This window comes from Chlamydotis macqueenii, chromosome 2 (assembly GCF_036417535.1).
Source record: "Chlamydotis macqueenii isolate bChlMac1 chromosome 2, bChlMac1.mat, whole genome shotgun sequence".
Taxonomy (NCBI): domain Eukaryota; kingdom Metazoa; phylum Chordata; class Aves; order Otidiformes; family Otididae; genus Chlamydotis; species Chlamydotis macqueenii.
The window spans coordinates 150698253-150717031 of NC_141557.1; the positions used below are offsets into that span (position 1 = coordinate 150698253).

Consider the following 18779-nt stretch of genomic DNA (forward strand, 5'->3'; position numbering starts at 1 on the left):
AAAGGTCAGCTGCAAGCAGACAGCTGGGACAACAGCAAATAATAACAAATATTGGAGTCTATAGCAAAGCAACAGGAGGAGAGAAAATACTAGGTTTGGAGATGGTTGGAAATGGTATCAGAATGGTTAAGAAAATCCAGAAAAAAAATCCAAACCCGAACCATACAGCCAAATATGGAGCTTATCTTCAAAAAGGAAAAGAAAGAAGACCATGGAATTGTGGATCAGTCAACTGAAGTTCAATTTCTAGAAAAATTCTGGGAAAAAAAAAATGATCCAACCATTTGTAAAAACTTTGAAGTCTGAAGGAAGGAAGATTGACGACAATACAGATTTGTTGGGAATTAAACATTTCAAGCACGGCATTTCACTTTTCTTTTCTCAACAAACATGCTTGGTGAAAAGGAGAAGTTGATAATCCCACAGATCTTGACTTTAGTAAAGTTTTGGCTTTTTCAAAGGCTAGGTAAAAAAGTCATCTTTGTGAAACAGCAGTGGGATAGATATCAAACTGGTTATAAAATTGCACCATAGAAAAAACTACAAATTGTTCATTATTAGGATGTAAGGCTGTTCTTAAATAGTATCTGCTGGGTCCATCCTGGGTCTATTTCTGGCTGATATTTTCATAAATGATGTAGATGACAGAATAGAGATTAATCTTCATAAATCTGCAGAGGTCATGCTGCTACAATGATCCAAGAAAACTGAAAATAAAAAAAAACCAAGGGACATTTCCACATAGTACATTTAAGTTGAAATAATCAATTGCGTAAAAAGCTGATAGGAATAACTTATTAGATGGTGGCTCTTCAGAAAAGGATCTGAGGTTATAGAAGGTCGTATACCTTCTGTAATTAAAAAAAATTCATGTTATTGCAAAGCCCTTCAAACACTACATTGGGCTGTACAAACAACAGAAACAGGCTGTAGACACATGAAGTAATCCTTCCGCTGTACTCAGCACTGGTAAGGACTTGGCTGGATCATTGTGCTCTGTTTGAGGCTTCTCACTTTAATTATTTGAGCAGTTCAGAGTCATTAAAGGTCTAAAGAACATAATTTATGAGGGAAATGGAAAAAAAAATTGTTAAGTCTGAAGAAGAAAAGAACCTGGGGGAGCATCCAAACATTTTTCAAGTATGCAAGGAAAGGAAAATTCGGACTTCTGAACACCAAGATAACTTGCCTAAAGAGATAGTGGAGTTCCATAGTGAACGGATTTTAAGTATGCTTAGACAGACATGTCAGGAAAGCCAAAGAGATAACTGATGCAATTATTACAGGAGGGAATGGATTAGATGTCCAGTTGGGATCCCTTCACAATGAAGTTTCAGGTAAACTTGGCAACTTGCTGATGATGCCCTTTTGTTCCATAATCTGGCAACTGACAGACCATTGAAAACAAGGGTAAAATCTTTGCCACTGAATTAGTCATCAGGAGAAGGTAACCTGATTTTTTTTTGAGTGTGTTGATGGCTTACAATAGCCTGTCATGTTAAATGAAACTTGTTCAGTAAGCTGCAGAGCCATCATTCTGCAACCAGACCTTAGTACATTGGTGACTGACAACATATCAGAGAGTGAGTTGGTAGAGGAGCTAATGTTAGAATTTGGTACTCTGAATGTTTTGGTCTTTATTGTTCTCCAGTTGTCTAGGATTTGGAAAATTCTTTTTTTTTTTTCTTTTTAAATAAAGTGGGGTTTTTTTCAAAATTTTTGAGCAACTTATTAAAAAATCTTGAATGGGTAACGTTGAGTTGAAAAAGTTACCCCGTTGATGTAATGGAACAGTAATTTCATTATATCTTTTTGTGCACATAAAAATGTAATTTAGAACATGATTACAGAAAGATCACAGTTATGTTGGCCAAATTATCCTACCTCTATTCCCTCCCTTACAAAACTTCCTGGCCAGTTCACTCTCATCTGGGAGCCTGCAAACATGGCAGATGCAAGCCTCCAATACCGAATGGGTCAGTAAACCTGGCCCCTCACTCCAACGCCCTTCGCATTTCTGGAAGAATACAGTATGGAACCACTGCAGCCTCATCCAGCCTTTCTGCCTCTTAGACAGAAAACACAAACACAGGAAATTTGTGACCTTATTTCTAGGCTTCCCAGGTGTACTCTTTTATGAAAAAGCCATCCTTAGGGTGAATCCAGAGCTAATTACTTCTCAAGTAAATGAAGTGAAATTCTGGCTTTTTTGAAAGAAAAGGCAATTTTTGTCTTGACACTTCTGGAATCAGTATAAAAGAGTTCCTTCTCTTTTATAATTGAAATATCCTTTTTTTTTTAAATGTTGTTTCTATGGAGAGAACAGTCTTTTTTTATTACATTCTGTGGGATTATTCATTTTACATTCTTTTAACATACTCCAGGGTTTTCAGTCAGAATTGAGAAGATGGCTTCTGTCCCAAAGACTTTTCAGTTACAAATGGCAGAAATACACGAATGGGAAAAGAAAGCTGGGTGAACGTCTAACTAATGGTATCTCTATAATTATTAATTATTATTATAGTAATTAATTGTAATTAATTCTTATTGCATTTAACTTTGCTAATATTCTTACTTAATTTCAACTAATTTCTGCTATAATGAGATTCACTGAATTTACTTATTTAATTCCAGAAATCCTAATTCACCCTTAGATTTTATTAGCCTTACCTTGCCATTTCTGTTTAACATATTTTGCTCCTTACCTGTGGCTTATGGGGATTTTTCCTGACTAGCCATGAGGCATTTCCATTATCCTAACTTCCCTATTACCATAAAATCACCCTTATTCCAGAGTAACTTACAGTAAAATAAAATAGGGAATGTATTCACAAATTCAAATAGAAATGACATTATTAAAAACATCTTGGGAGGAGTGAAAGTAAATGAAGAGAAACCAATGTACCCTACACACCCTAACACTTAGGTTAGTTAGAGGTCTCTTTCTGTGGTATCCAACTGAGAAGCTATTAAGATATTTCTTTATTTGTAGCTGAGGAGCTACTTCTCAACTAACTCCTCATCTTTGCTTCCCTGCAAGATGACGGCAGCTTGGAACCTCTGTTTTCTTTTAAGTATCCTGTCTGGGGATCTCTTCAGATTAAGAATTTTTTCCCCTTCCTTTTTCATCATTTCTTTATTCCCAATCCAGTCAGGAAGCACCGAAGCACTGTGTTTCCCACCTTCAGCATTGGAAATTGGAAATGTAATGTCCCTTTGGCTAACAATTACTCCCTTGTCTACAATATAAATCACTTGTCAATTTGTTGTGAGACCATGCTCTCTGTTAGGTGGGGCCATGTTAAAATCCCAAGACAGTATTTTTTTTTTTTTCAGACAGAGCAAACTATAGATTGTGTATAAAGAGAGAACTTGCTAATCCTGCTGTGGGAAATTATATAACTGTGATTACAGCATGCAGAACTTTATTGATAAACTATTTTTCCAAAGTATTTGCACCAAGTGTTGTGAGCACAGAGAAGATGTACTGTATTCTCTATAATTCACTCCAGCACCCAGTACCCCAAAGTTTGTTGAATACCGTTTAATGTCTGTGGCTTTATCAGACAGAGCCAATTCAAACCTACCTCTCCCACCTTTCAGTGGAGTGCATTTTGTTAAAAAAAAATAATTAGAAAAGAATCATATTCCTGGGAAAAAGTTCCAGTTCCTTCTTTGCACAGGGACAGCTTCAAGAGAGGGGACAGGACTTGTCTTTCCTTGGGTTTACCTTTAGCCCAGGAGTTAAGGCACTTTTCTGGGAGAGGGAAGTAGTGAATTCTGAACGCCAAAAGAAGATATTGCTGAGGTGTCAAGGAGCCTGAGTGAGATTGCTACCTACAAAAGGTGAACAAAATCTGTCTACACAGAAGAAAGGGTTGTCTGTGGATGCAGAATGTGTTAAATGTCTATGCAAATTTGAAGGCAAAATTTTAGATGCCTCTTGCTTTTCAATTACATAAAATATAAGTGAGGTCTTTGTATTGGTGCCCAAGTCCTCTTCACATCACACTTTATGCTCTTCAGGAGGTAGATTTTCCTTTAGTTGTGATAATTTCCCAAGTTACACTGTGATAACTCATCATAGAATCATAGAATAGAATCATAGAAAAGTTTGGGTTGGAAGGGACCTTTAGAGGTCATCTGGTCCAACCCCCCCGCATGCTGCAACCATTTGGTCTTTGTGTTTATTATTTACTTGCGTGCTCAATTTTCTGGACAAAAATTATCTTAATAAGGTAGGCGCAGAGAATATAATGTATTTGGTTTGAAGTATTGAGAGGAAAATATTCTAGCTGCTATGACTAACCATAATTATGACTAGTACTAAATTACATGTGATGAACTGGCCCTTAACTAATGTCTTCAGAAGGAAAAAGTCTAAAAACACTTTCAGATTACTATATGCACATTCATTTCTATAACACCTTTTTCTTCCATTATTTGAGTATTGGCTGCTAGACAAAAGAACATTTTTGAGAAAGTGCACAAATTTTTACATTTCCTTCCATATTATATATATGAGTTTAATCACACACATTACATGCTTTCTGTATAGCTTTTTGACACAGGAGCTGAGCAATAAGGGTCCAAATTACCTGAGTCAAATTAATCACAGTAACACCGCAGCAAACCCACCAAAGGTGCTCAGAGGAGCTACACATCAAGTGGGGAAGTGCACTGCAGCAGTTCTAACATTAGCTGTTTGCAGTGTTACTAATGATTTCTATTGCAAAGTACTTAACCTTTGGAAAGAACAGTGATAACAAGGAGGAAGAGAGTCCTCAAACTGGAAAGTATATGTTTGTGAGAATATATATCTATGTTATTTGTTATATGTTATTGTTATTTATTAGTCCTGTTATATAGACACAGATATATCCTGTCATGGTACATGGCAAATGTTGATTTTTTTTTTTTTAACACATAAAATAAAAACATAAAAGTACTCTGCTTTAACTAACAGATGCTTCCTAAAGATTCATCATAATGTTATGAGTTCTGTAATAGAGAACTGCAATAATGAGAAGGACCAAGGAATCAAGAGACTAAGCATCAGAAGTAAACATCAATAGATTAAATGTCTACACAGAATAATCTAGACATTGCCTGAGCAATAATGTATACATTTCCAAGGCACCTCCACAGCCTTCACAATGAACACTGAAGACAAGGGAACTACCAGGGTCTGCATATACAGACACATGTCTTTTTTGAATGTGATGTATTTTGTCGAGGCCATGCAATGGCCTCACGGAAATCGCTTAGCTAGAACTGAGCAACCACAGTGCCCCAAAATGGTGTCACCTAGACAATCAAAAAAGGCTAGAAATACCCACATAAAAGTGGGGAAATATTTCTTAAAAACTCCTATCCTGTTTCTGATACCTGAAATATCTGAATACTTATCTTCACAGGAGATCCTACAAAACAGGCTGAAAGGTAAATCTCCAAACTAGATTTCACAACTGTACTAAAAATTGCTTTCTGGTTGGAAAATTTCTTCTTCAGTTCAGACTTGACATCAAAAATACATTTTCAGTAGCTACAATGGTTGGTCTAATAGATTTCCCTTTATGTATAAATTCTATCTCTCTGAGTCTTCCTGATCTCCTCCATGACATCACTTTGCATGATTCTGTTGTACTTTGACAATAATTTTGTTCAAGATTTAATTTGCACAGAGGGAGATCATTGCATCCATGCACAATACTCTTCTGATGCCTTTCAAGATCATCTGCTTCATGTGGAGAAACAATACGGTAGGTTAATAAGGCTACCTGTTCCTAACAGCATAAGTTAAGCATAAAACCCTAGAAAAACAGAAATAAGAATCAAATGTTTTACAAAGAACAGAAAATATAATTGTTTGGAAACTGGCAAATACTACATGATTTTTTTGATGTGTTGCAAAATAATGGGACAAAAAAGACTTCTTCTATCTTTTCTCTTGCCTCGGAGTGAGTTAATAAATACATTCTACTTACTGGAGAGAACATTTCTGTGACTTGAGTTACAAAAGATGTCCAAGTTTATAAGATTGGTTTAAAATGGCTTAATTTATTACTGGATTTATTTGTTTGTTTTCCCTTTAATAATGGAAGAATAAGCACCAGGAATAATAAAAAAAAAATGTTAAGAGCAGCTTTTCCCAAAATTCTGCTGAAGCATGGAGTTTTTACAGCATTTTTAACTGAAAGAAGAAAAATCCAGGAAAAAAAGGAAAAAGTGATCTTAGGTCATGATTAAAGGTTGTGTTCTTGGTGCTCATCCAGGACTGCTTGGTTCTGGCTCAGATTAATGCTCTCAAAGCTGCGATACAGAGAGTTATGGTTCTGTGACTGCACATTCATGATTTATAATGCCTCTTGACTTTTGTGAAATTGCCCCTGGGGAAATTGTTTGGGATAAGAAAAAAACTCAAGTGACCACTGTCGTTTGCATCCTTTTTTCAAATCAGACTTTATTGTTGTTTTGTTTTGTTTTTTTTTTTCTTCAGGAAACAATTTGAAAGGGGAATTTTGGTTTGGGAACACTGAAGTGGAGTGCAATTATCACTGGCATGTTTCATAGCACAATGCAGTTCACTGCTTCACTTTATGCCAAGACTGGCTAATTGCACAGGATTCCAGAAAAAAAAAAAAAGATTCAAAAGAACCTCAGTTAGACTCCAAATAAAGGAAAAATATCTATCAATACATCTAATGAATACCCAATAAAACCTGCGTCCCCAGATCTGAGAGAGAAAATGTTTTCGTTTAGTATTTTTTTTCTGGTTTTCTAGTTTAGCTTTAAGCATGAGTACTAGCTTTCATACCATTTATTTTAGCAATTATATCATGGGCTCCCTTACTGTTAAGGGACTTTTCCAATGTGATTTCATGGTAGAAATAACCACCCCTGAGCTGTATAGCTGAACTCCAGTGCTGGCAATCTTAGGTTATTTCTGCACCAGTAATCCTGCTGGGACAGAAACTTTCCCAAGAGGAAACGTAGAGTTGAAACCCAGAAAGCATTAAATCTTTTATAGCTAAGGGGTAAGGAAAAGGACAGTGATATTCAATGGAAGCAGTAGCTGAAAATAATACCTGCACTTTTTAAATCTGAAAGCAGAGACAGGGAGGGAGTTGAAGTGAGTCTGGGCCAAGAAAGGGGAGGGAACGAGTTCAGAGGATGGGAAGACCGAGCAGGTTGTAGGGGGAAGCAATATAAAAGGTAGAGGAAATTCCCATTTTTATACTTGGAGCTTTCAAAAACTTGCCTTGTGCACATAGCCCAATTAGTCTCTCAGCTATAGTTGGGGCATCTGAGAACCCTGTGCACAAATGAAACCTGCAGTAATAAATCTCGTTATTATGACCCACTAAAACTCTACTTTGGAAATCATGACGAACATATCTTGATGTCTTTGCTGAAATACTAGCCAAAAATAGCCCTCAGCATGACTTTCTTTCATTATTAGTAATTTTATTCAAAACTTTACCCTGCATGTGATACCATGAACATTAAGAACAAGGAAAATTATCGAGTTTAAATTACCATTGGTAAAGTACTATGTGTATATATTCTATTACGTGAATCTTTTACTATAGTCCTGTTTTATTATTACAGATTAAAATAATTATAAGAGTGTGTCCTCTGTGAAAGAGATAGTCCCATGTGGTAACTTAGACATATTTGACTTTTCATTATAAATTGATAATTGTAGTTTAAAATGATAAATGGTAACCTCTGAAGTGATCTGATGTAGAAAATGACTATTTCTATTTAATTATGGCCCACTTATGGTTTTCCTCTTTGGATGGTGAAACATTTTAGTCATTAACACCAGATTGCCTGAAAGAGTTGCCCCTTCTGTGAGGACTAGAGGGTCCTTTCCATAGAGTAAACTGAAATCTCACACTTCTCACCTTTTTACTGAGGAATGTCCTGTTTTATTGTTTCTGACAAATTTTAGGCACATAAATCCAGATTCATAAAGGGATTTGGACATAATAACCTTAGCACTGCTACATCAGCATCTCTTTGGTGATGGAATTTACAATCCCACACTAAAGGCATAAATTTTCTGGAAGAGTGTTTTTCCAGCTTTTGAAAGTGTTGGTTGCCCTCTTTTGGCTCCTGTCTTCATACAATTTTCTCCACATATGCATGTTTAAATTAAAAACCAGTTCGGGTCAGGCATAACTGCTGGAAGACCTTTGTTTCTCCAGGGTAGCAGAGGGTAAAAAACAGCTTCACTTACCAACTCTTAATGTAAATTTTGGTCCCAGCTGAGCTGCTGCTGGCAGTTAAAGCTCATTAGCAGTTCCCCGGCTAGTATGAACACTGGCAGCCAGTAATGGCTGTTGCTTTTTACTCTCTTATGCTGAAAGAACTGCTGCCGTCTCGTGAGAATAGAAAAAAAGAATCTATGTGGCAGCATGATAAAATATTGTGTAGGATTTCCCAATACCTCTCGGGTGCAAAGTTGAGCTCCTTGATGGGCAGGACACAATCTGAAAAAATGCAAAGGCTTGGGAATCTTGGGTTTGTGTAACCCACATGTTTCTGGGCTATTCACCAAGATGATGGCATCTCTGGGAATGTGCCACAGTGTAACTTTCAGCACCAGAAAGCTTCCTGGGGAAGGTTTAAGTTCCTAACTGTCTGACTAGGGCAAGACTTCTGTAGATTACTCCTCGCAATTCGGTTGTTCCTCAGCCCCACGATGGGCAACAAAGCACTTTGGATCTTCTGCAGAATAGTTGAACTACTGATCTTAGATTATGGAAGAAACTACTGTTCAAGTATTAAGCTTGCTATTTGCCTGAGCAGATTTTTTTTTTCCCATTGCTTAAAGCACCAACTTCAGTACAGCAGTGCAGGCTCTGTTTGCAATACACTACCATGTCCTCACGCACCAGGAAGCACCAATATTCAAAGAAAAATCTGTCTTTGCCCTCTTTCTTATCATTTGCAGTCACTTATCCATCCCAGGAGAGGTTTCTAAGGGAACCACCAGCAGCTTTTCCTGCCAGAGATTCCAGGCGCTCGAGTGATGATTCAGACGGTATGTGTGTGATTGCACTGAAGAGAGCCAAATCGGTATGGCATAGCAGGATGGATGAGCCAATCCATGGTGATGCGCTCCATTCAGTGACTCGGGATTTTGCACTCTGGAAATATTGCATTACCCACATATGTCACATTGCACTAAAATTAGCCTTGGAAGGACGAAAAGATTTATCTTGTGTACAGTAAAATGTTTTGTCATTTTAATGATGCCACTGAGTTTTTCCATGGTAAAAAATCCCTGTACTATTTGAGATCTGTTTGGAGCTATCTTGTGATCACTTATGCCTAGCACTAGCTGACCTGATTATTGGGATGCTAGTGCGTGAATTTATTCGATTATTGAAGAAGTGATCCAGCGCCAGACCTGTTAATGTGGGAGACAGTCAGTCATCTCAGAAATCCTACAGAGCTTGTCTGATTGAGCATCAAGACTCGTGAGTATATATTAAAAATCTGTTTGTTGGTGTGGTTTTTGTGGTGCTTTTTTTTTTTAAATAAGAAAAAAAAAAAAACAACAGGAAAGGAGGTTTTAAAAGTTATGCCGTAATGACTATGGTGTAGCAGCTTTCTGGAAAAGCCATTCTGAGATTTCAGAGCTAGATGAGGGTGGCTGTAGGTGTTCGGACTGCCCTGGTTGTTAAAAATGGTAACACACAGGTAAGCCAGGTGTGTGCACTGATCACATCTAATTCCTTTCACTCTCTGTTTTTGCTGACATGACATTTTAATTTGAAACAACCATATCAGAGGCATACCTAAACAGGTATATAATGACTTGATATACGGTATCTTGTGCCATGTTTTCTTGAAAATACGCTCAGCAACCTTGAAAAGCCATGTATCTCTGCTTATCACCATCTGGTCCTGTACACTTTTGAATATGTTTTTCACTGTTTTAAATTTATATTTTTTTCCTACTGGAGCTTAGGACTGGAGGAGTAAATCCAGCTTACCCTGGGCCCACCCATGAGATGTTGGTATTTTCAACGGAATTTTCTTGATCTTATATTTGACAATAATCTCCATAAGCCACATATTTGAGACTGCTCTGCGAATTGTCAGTGATGTCTGGTGAAAGTTAACACTGCAAGTGCTTAAATTAAGCAATCCTGAAATTTCAAAGCCTGCAAGGATTGGAAGCCAGACTGTACAGGAGTGAATTATCAGCAGAGATTTATTGTATTGCATATTCTCCAGCAAAGAGAAATTGTAGGTACTCTAGAAACAATTATGCTGGGTGGGACAGATCCTGTATTTATCTCTCTTTAACCTGCATTATTTACTTGTCTGTAGTAAAGCTGTCACATATGCTAAAAGCTCCACTGATTCCATCCTTTCCTCATCCGCTTTTTCATCCTGGCCCCTTGAGGGGGAGATTTATTTTCTCCTTTAAACAGCAAGTCTAGACCTTATACCTGCTACATAATCAAGAGATGAGGTCCTTTATGTGTCCCGTATTTTTACAGAGTAATTTAAGGATGGTTGATTCGACATTGCCTGTACCCATAAAATATGAACATTTTTCCAGTTTTTACACAACACCTCTTTTTCTCCAACAGGCTGTGGAAATGTGGTGTCATTATTGGTGGTGTTATGCTTGTTTTCTAGCCTAGGAACACTGAACTGCAGAGAAATGAGGTGAATTTCCCAAAGTTCCAGCCTCCATAGGATGAAGCAAAGTGTCCCCGTGTCATGCCCTACCTACTGGTGTGGAGCTGACGCTATTATGTTGTTCTTTCTTCTCTTCTCTATCCTCTTTCTTACTCTAGGGGATAATTAGCTCTTCACTGAGTAAGGCAGCTGCTTGTGATTAAAACAGAAAGATTAAAAACAGCACAGAGAAATAACAGTGCTACATGAAAGCACAACACTGGTGATGGAAGTGTAATGAAAAGGCAGGAGGATTTAGAGGTTTTCAAGAAACAAGATTTGAATGATTGGCCAGAAACATTGATTCTGAGACCAAAATCAGTCTTTATAAATACAGTAATTCTCCTCATCTCAAAAAATATCTGACTAAAGGGCTGGACTATGCAAAAGGATGCTAAAAACTTCTGTCAAATATCTAGAAGGTTGTGCATGCAGTACAGAGCATGTGAAACCATGACCTATGCAAACTCTCCATCCCTGTTAGAACTGCAGTTGGTCCTTAGTCTGCTTATTCCTTGAGGCAGGAGAAAAGCCATTCCTCTTCCTCCATTTTTTTTTCACCAGAAATCCTTTTTTTCCCGTTCTTTTGCGTGGGATCTCACAATAGGTACAATGTACAGTACTTTTGGGGGGTAAGACGGAGCACTTGGATCAGAATAATCTCAGAACTCTTGTAATATGGTATGCAATTTACTGTATGTATTTTAAAAAGCTCTCTAAACTCACAGTTTTAGTTATGTGTTACCTTAGAAAATAGGCCTCCAGTTACTACAAATAACTGATCTTAATTAAAATAATTACAACCCCAAACTGTAAGTATAACCATATCACTCTTTCTAGTAGGATTAGAGTCTTAGAGTCTGCCAAAAATGTTAACCAGAAGATGAGGGATAAAATATTTTTTGTGATTCAAGTTATCCTACATCAAACATACCTATAATTTCTCTTTTCAGAGGCTGAGACAAAAAAGGTCTGGTTTTCAGTAAGTGTTATACTCAAACATTAATATAAAATTAACATAAAATGAACCATTCAAAGTCCAGTAATAAGATACTGATCCTTTGAAGTTAGTGGAGATCTGCAACACCAGAGAGTCCCATTTCATGTGTTATGGAAGGACACATGAAGGCCCAAACCTGCTTGTTTTAGGAGTGTCTTTGGAGAGAACACTGCAATCTTGGGAAAGAATAAATTATTCTCAGAGGAAAAGATGTTTTTTTAGAAGTAGTAGAAACCTTTTTCTCCTTTAATGCTTCAGAGACGAAAGCCTTGAAAAAGTCTTCCCTCTCCCCTGTTGGTCCAAAGAAGTGTTTTGGAAGAGCTAGCTCACCTGAGACAGAATAAAGGTCTTCAGTGGGTAGTAACTCCTCAGGAAAATCTGAGCTTAGTCTGAGAGTTGCTGAGGGGAAAAAAAAAAGCCCTTAGCTGGGATACAGGCCTCAGGGGAAGGACTGAGAAGCTACTTATCTTTGGTGAGGGGGTTAAAAGGTGGAGAGGTCAGGGTTGGAAATGTTCAGCCAAAGTAGGAGGACTATGAAGATCTCAAGGTGGACAACTTGGAAGGATAGCTTGAGGAAAGGGCTATAAAAATCTTGAAAGGAAGCCAAGTATAATTTAAGAGTTGGATGGCTTTGAAGATAAAATGATAGTGGAACACTTCCTGGAGCATGGATGGAGCTGCGGCAGGAAGCTGGAAGATAATGTGGAGTGAGATCTCCTGGGTTTTCTTCTGTAGTCCCTGCTATCCTTAATTCCATTTGATAAATGCGATGAATCCCATCTTAAAAGCAGGTAACATGTATATTATAACTTTTCACTTTTATTTTTACTATGATCCCTTTACTAGCTTGCTTATATTCCATTTTCTGTCTATTGGGAACCACCTTCTAACTTCTAATTCTGATTTCTATATATATTTCTCCCCTATATGTACCTAGAATAGTTCCTCCATTCATCCTGGGGTTGCATCGCCTTTCGACAGCAGTGTCCACCATTGTCATCCAGTGATAAAAAACTGTACCTGGTTCCTCATCTTTAACTTTTTCCAAATGATGCATTTTGTGCTAATTGATTTGATTTCAGTGCCTATCTCTGATTCATATTCTCAACTAGCTTTTGGTGTGACGTCACATCTGTGTTGATAGAAAACTTGGAGGTGTCACTAGCGGATTTTATCCAAAATTTCAGTTTTTCATTTATGAAAATATAAATTCATTCTGTGATTAAGTAAACTTGTCCTGATGTGACTGAACTCAAATTATACTCCTTTCAGATTATGTTTCCTGGCTTTCAAAACTCTTTCTTGCTTTCTCCCAGCACTTTCCTCCACAATCCTCAGTTACTACTGTCTCTAATAATTTCTCATAACAAACAGCTTACTGTTATCCATGTAGATGAGGTATGTCCAGACTTGTATCAAAAATAAATTACAAAAAAAAAAAAATACTTAGCATATTTTTCTTTCTTTCTTTTAGTTCTTTTAAGCTCCCAGTGAAATTGAACATCAAATATAACTCATTACTAAGAGAATTTGTGGTCAGATTGTATCAGAGAGGTTTAGAGTTTCCCATGATGAATTACGACTCTACAAAGGTCTGAATCTGGCCATGGTCTCCATAGCATGACCATCAGAAGAACTTGTACTTAGCCATTGTCCTTATAAAGAGATCTTGTTCTGTGTTTTGACTATTTTTTCTGTGTTCTCTCTTTTGTCTAATCTAATAACGATTTTGTCATCCCCAATATACAGTGAGGCTCCACCTCCTTTTATAACAGCTCCCATTTGCCATTATATGCCTGCTTCTTGACTGATAAACTGTAAAATTTGACAATTGTTGCTGAATAGAACTGTTAAGAAAAAAATTTCAATGTTGCCATGCTTCTGAAAACATGCCTAATCATTACAATAGCCTAGTAGCTGCAAACACAACAGGACACTCTCTCTTTCTAGGAGAGCTCACAGCCAGGACTGACGTAAAAAGGGAGGATTAGGACTTGCTGTACATACAGAAAAGGTCGGTAATGGAGCCAAGAGTTGAACTCTCGAATCCCTGTTGAGTGCTTTTTCTCCTCGACTTTGTTGTGTATCAGGAGAAATATCAGTCACACCTGTACAGAGACACTGAGACATCTGGCCCGAACAAGGTATCTCTAGTTCCAAGTTCTTTTACCAATCTACCCCTAGACTGACTTATTCAATATGATTCTGGCTTTTTTTTTTGACATTTGATCCTCCCTTCTTCCTCCTTTTGGCATTGCTTCAGTCACAATCCCTTGTACATTAGTTCAGTGCTGGATTTACCAAGCTTTTAAGTTGTGCAGGGAAACATTCCCTATAGACTTCTTATTCTTCAGCTACACCCTTCCCCATCATTTTATATCTCTTTTCCCATCAAAAACTGCATGAAAACATTTTTTTTCTAAAAGATCTTTGTTTTGTCTGCTAAATCCCTTCATATAAATTTAACTTTACAATGCAACTAATCCAAAACCAACAGGCATCTTATGAAGTACACAGAGAACACTGATTGCGTTGAGCATTGCTGAGCGAAGAAGCATATGTTTCTTCTCCAATCAGTAACATTTTATATCTAAACTTATTTCAAACTAATTAGAACAATAAAACACATTAACTTAAACTCGTAAGCAGTGTCCTGCCTGTATTTTAAGAAAAAAAAAGTAGCGTATTTTTCTGCTGTTGTTTAAAAATTATAATTAAAAAAATAGGAAGGAAATTGTGCATTGAACATCTGGCTTTCAGTGAGGTCTTGCTCTCTCCTATTTTTTCCAGCTGTGTTGGCTCTTTACTTTGATGGATCCTTGCTCAAGCATCCCTGAAGATCATTTTCCTACTGAGTGGATGTCCCTTGGCCATCTTCCCATTTTGAGAAGAGAAAGTAGGAGTGGATACCACACATGAACTTGGCTTAAATGGAACTAAACTGTCCCCTCCACTTTCAGGCACAGCTGGAATCAAGAACTTGAGAATATGTTTTTAAAAAACCCACAAAAAGCAAAAAAAAAGTCTCCAGCCAGACAGTATGTCTACTTACTCTGGAGAAACAGAGCTGTCTGGGTACCCTCACCTATTTTTTAGAGCTCTGCATTCTCCTGGTCAGGAGGAGGCCAGGTTAAAAATTCATCAGTAAGCAGATTAAGAGATATATAATCTGAGAGCAAGTGATTGAAAAGGAAAGAGGATCATTGTTTGGTGGTTTTTTTTAAACCTGTTATCTCATTTTCCTGGTTCATGCTTATATAAATGATATGTTGTCCTTCAAATTTCTGCTCAGTTCATCAAGTATCTCCTCATATTCCCTCGTCCACGGCTGGCAGCACATTTCTAGTCTCATTAAAGTCTCTCCTTAAAGGGGAGGACTGAATTAAAATATGTCAGTTACCCTAAGGTGGGAATAGCTGTTATGATAAGGGTTCCCATAACTTTGGCTGGGATTTCCTAGGCAGAAATATGCATTCTGCAGCACATATGCACATATACAGTGAACATGACACATCTGTATTAAAAATGTGCTATTGACCTGGGGCTGTGGAATTGGAATTCAATAGGGTCTTTCAGGTTTACGTGGCATGCACAGGTCATCAGCACAGCATGCATATAGTCCTCTACATGTGTCCAGTAGAGACTTCTAGAAAAATGGCCCAAATCCTTTAACTCCAAATAGGATTTTATTTAAATTTTAGGTGGAAAATAGCACATATTGGGAAAATTTAGACATATGGTAATCATACTCACAGTCCTTTAATCTGACTTCTGTAACAAAGGCCAAGAAAAATCACCATTTCCTGTATGATAACTTCTGTTTGACCTGCGATGTGTCTTCTAAGAATAGCAGCTTGTCTTAATCTGAATAGATAGATGATGCACCGAGAGTATGTGAGTTGTTTCAATGGTTATTCTTGTCAGAAACATTCATATACTTCTGAAACTGTATGCCCTGCATTAAATCTCATGGTAATTGTCTTTTGACATTGACTTCTGCTGTTTGAGCTTATTTTGGAGAGCAAGTTTCAGAAAATGCTGACTGTATTAGATGACAGCAGTGTTCTTAGCCTTAGTAGTGCCCTGGGAAGGGTATGTGTAATAAAATATGCCTCATGAAGTTAGGAATTCTTGTAGGGATACCCTTATGGTCCATGCTTGGCAAAACGACATGGATAACAATGGCTGCTAAGGTGCAAGGGCTTGTATACATGAGAGATGAATGGGACACACAAAACTGTCCAAAACTGATAATGTTTGAGAGAAAGCTGATTGTCAGGTGGATTAAATATTAAGTAGGAAAATACAAAGAGATGTATTTTTAATGAAGGAGAAGTCAGCTCAAAAAGAAATAGGGCTGAATATTTGTGAGGTGGAGAGAGATCTCAGAGAGCAAAGCGCAGCGGCAGATGGTTTGACACTGCCACGGGGTGCCTTACTGCTGTCACAGCTCTGCCCCGGCCAGACCCAACATCCTTCCCTGGGATGTTGCAAGGAGTCTACAACTCGTTGGCAAGGTGATAGGATAGGGCAGCAGATGAGGACCCACAAGCATGACCTCCTGGAGCTCTCCTGCCAGGTTGTGGGGTCGGTGTGGGCACACAGAGAGCAAGAGCACCCACATCTCCAGCTGGAGGGGTGTTCAAGGGCAGAGCAGGATGCACATGCAACTGAGTGTGCGTCTGTCTTTCTGTCAGTTACTGCAGTTAGAGAGAGAAGTGGTTAGCCATGCATAGGTGTTTGCTAACAACTGGTGGTAAGTGTGTAGTATTGTGATCTCTCTGTTGATTCTCAATGCACAGGTCACTGCTTGCTGATTTCTGCCATTAGTAAGTCAATGATCTGCTTTGATCTTGAGCTGGTTTTAAACCACACTGAGCCATTTTTCTCTGGAACACTTCTCTATGCTTACAAGAACAAAAAGTCAAAATGGAAAAGGGTTGACATAATTGAACAAAATGTGGATATCACACAGGTGAAAGACTTCAGGTGAATCTAAACTAAATTTGGAGACTCTGAAGTATGCAGTGAAGTAATGCAGAGATAACAAACTTGCCTTTCCCCTCTACTGTCTGCTATTTAATTTGATTACACCATGCAGGGATGAAAATGTGCACCCAGCACTGTTGCCTTATTTTTCCTGTAACTTTTATATTTGAAATAAAACTCATTGGCCTGTAGCCCTATTTTAATAATTTGCTTAAATTAATGAATGTGAAGAAAAAATAGAATGAAGAAAAAAATGTAAAGTAAGCACAACAGTGATCAAGCAAGGACTCCTTTTCCCTCTGTGACAGCCTGTACAAATAAATTGCATACTCAATGTGAGCGATACTTCACTGCTCTTGCTATCAGCTCCAAAAATCACAGATTCTGTGAATTAATCTGGTAACACTGCTAGAGGGATATGGGATGTGTGTTTATGCCTCGCGAGGGTTTCCTGGGGTTTTGCCGGGGTGATGGCATCGGTGGACAAGGGACGAGCAACAGACATCATCTACTTGGACTTGTGCAAAGATTTTGACACTGTCCCGCATGACATCCTTCTCTCTAAACTAGAGAGACATGGGTTTGATGGACGGACCACTCGGTGGATAAAGAGTTGGCTGGATGGCCGCACTCAGAGAGTGGTGGTCAACGGCTCAATGTCCATGTGGAGACTGGTCACGAGCGGCGTCCCTCAGGGGTCCGTGATGGGCCCGGCCCTGTTCAACATCTTTGTCGGCGACATGGACAGTGGGATAGAGTGCACCCTCAGCAAGTTCGCCCATGACAGCAAGTTGTGTGGTGCCATCGACACGCTGGAAGGGAGGGATGCCATCCAGAGGGACCTTGACAGGCTGGAGAGGTGGGCCCGTGCCAACCTCATGAAGTTCAACCAGGCCAAGTGCAAGGTCCTGCACCTGGGTCATGGCAATCCCAGGCACAAATACAGGCTGGGCAGGGAATGGATTGAGAGCAGCCCTGAGGAGAAGGACTTGGGAGTGCTGGTGCACGAGAAGCTCAACATGAGCAGGCAATGTGACCTTGCAGCCCAGAAGGCCAACTGCATCCTGGGCTGCATCAAGAGAAGCGTGGCCAGCAGGTCGAGGGAGGTGATTCTCCCCCTCTACTCTGCCCTGTTGAGACCCCACCTGGAGTACTGTGTCCAGTTCTGGAGCCCCCAACACAAGAAGGACATGGACCAGTTGGAGTGAGTCCAGAGGAGGGCCACAAAGATGATAAGAGGGCTGGAGCACCTCTCTTATGAGGACAGGCTGAGAGAGTTGGGGCTGCTCAGCCTGGAGAAGAGGAGGCTCCAGGGAGACCTGATAGCAGTCTTCCAGTACCTCAAGGGGGCCTACAAGAAAGATGGGGAGAGGCTGTTCAGTAGGGCCTGTTGCAATAGGACAAGGAGTAATGGTTTTAAAATGGAGGGGGGTAGATTTAGATTGGAAATTAGGAAAAAAGTTTTTACAAAGCGAATTATAGAACACTGGAACAGGTTGCCCAGAGAGGTGGTGGAAGCCCCATCCCTGGAAACGTTCAAGGCCAGGCTGGATGAGGCTCTGAGCAACCTGATCTAGTCAGGGATGTCCCTGGTCCTTGCAGGGGGGTTGGACTAGATAACCTTTGAAGGTCCTTTCCAACCCTAACCATTCTATGATTCTATGACAAGAGGCTGGAGTCCCACAGGGCTCGCAAGAACCAGGGCAACTCCCTCAGTGGCAATGATCTCTGAGTGTTTCCTTATCTTCCTATGGGAGAAGGCAGGACCTTCTAGTCCTTTCTAGGGCAAATTTGAAACAGAGAGTGTAAAGACATTTCAAAAGCTGTGCACATCATGCCTGAAGAAGGTCAATGAATGCTGTTTTCTAGGAGAAAGCTTATGGAGGGCTGATAAAATGTCTGTACCCTGTTTGGAGAAGGCCTATGACAGTATTTGGAAATATGCTGCTGCAGTCTGTGATGGATTTTACATGTAGAAATATAGCTGAGCGATGAACTCTAACATGCTCTTGTCCAATTAAAATAATGAAGTAGAAAACTTAAATCGGCTAAAATCAATGTTCAGCTTGGCTATGGACCAAGA

General features: G+C 39.0%; 1 long non-coding RNA gene across 1 annotated transcript; it reads left to right on the forward strand.

Annotated features, from left to right (window-relative positions):
* The first annotated feature begins 9235 nt into the window (after positions 1-9235).
* LOC147601854 (uncharacterized) lies at positions 9236-15694 on the forward strand. The gene is made up of 3 exons (XR_015257892.1): positions 9236-9491; positions 13658-13721; positions 14498-15694. It is a non-coding gene; the product is annotated as an uncharacterized LOC147601854 (long non-coding RNA).
* The last annotated feature ends 3085 nt before the right edge of the window (positions 15695-18779 follow it).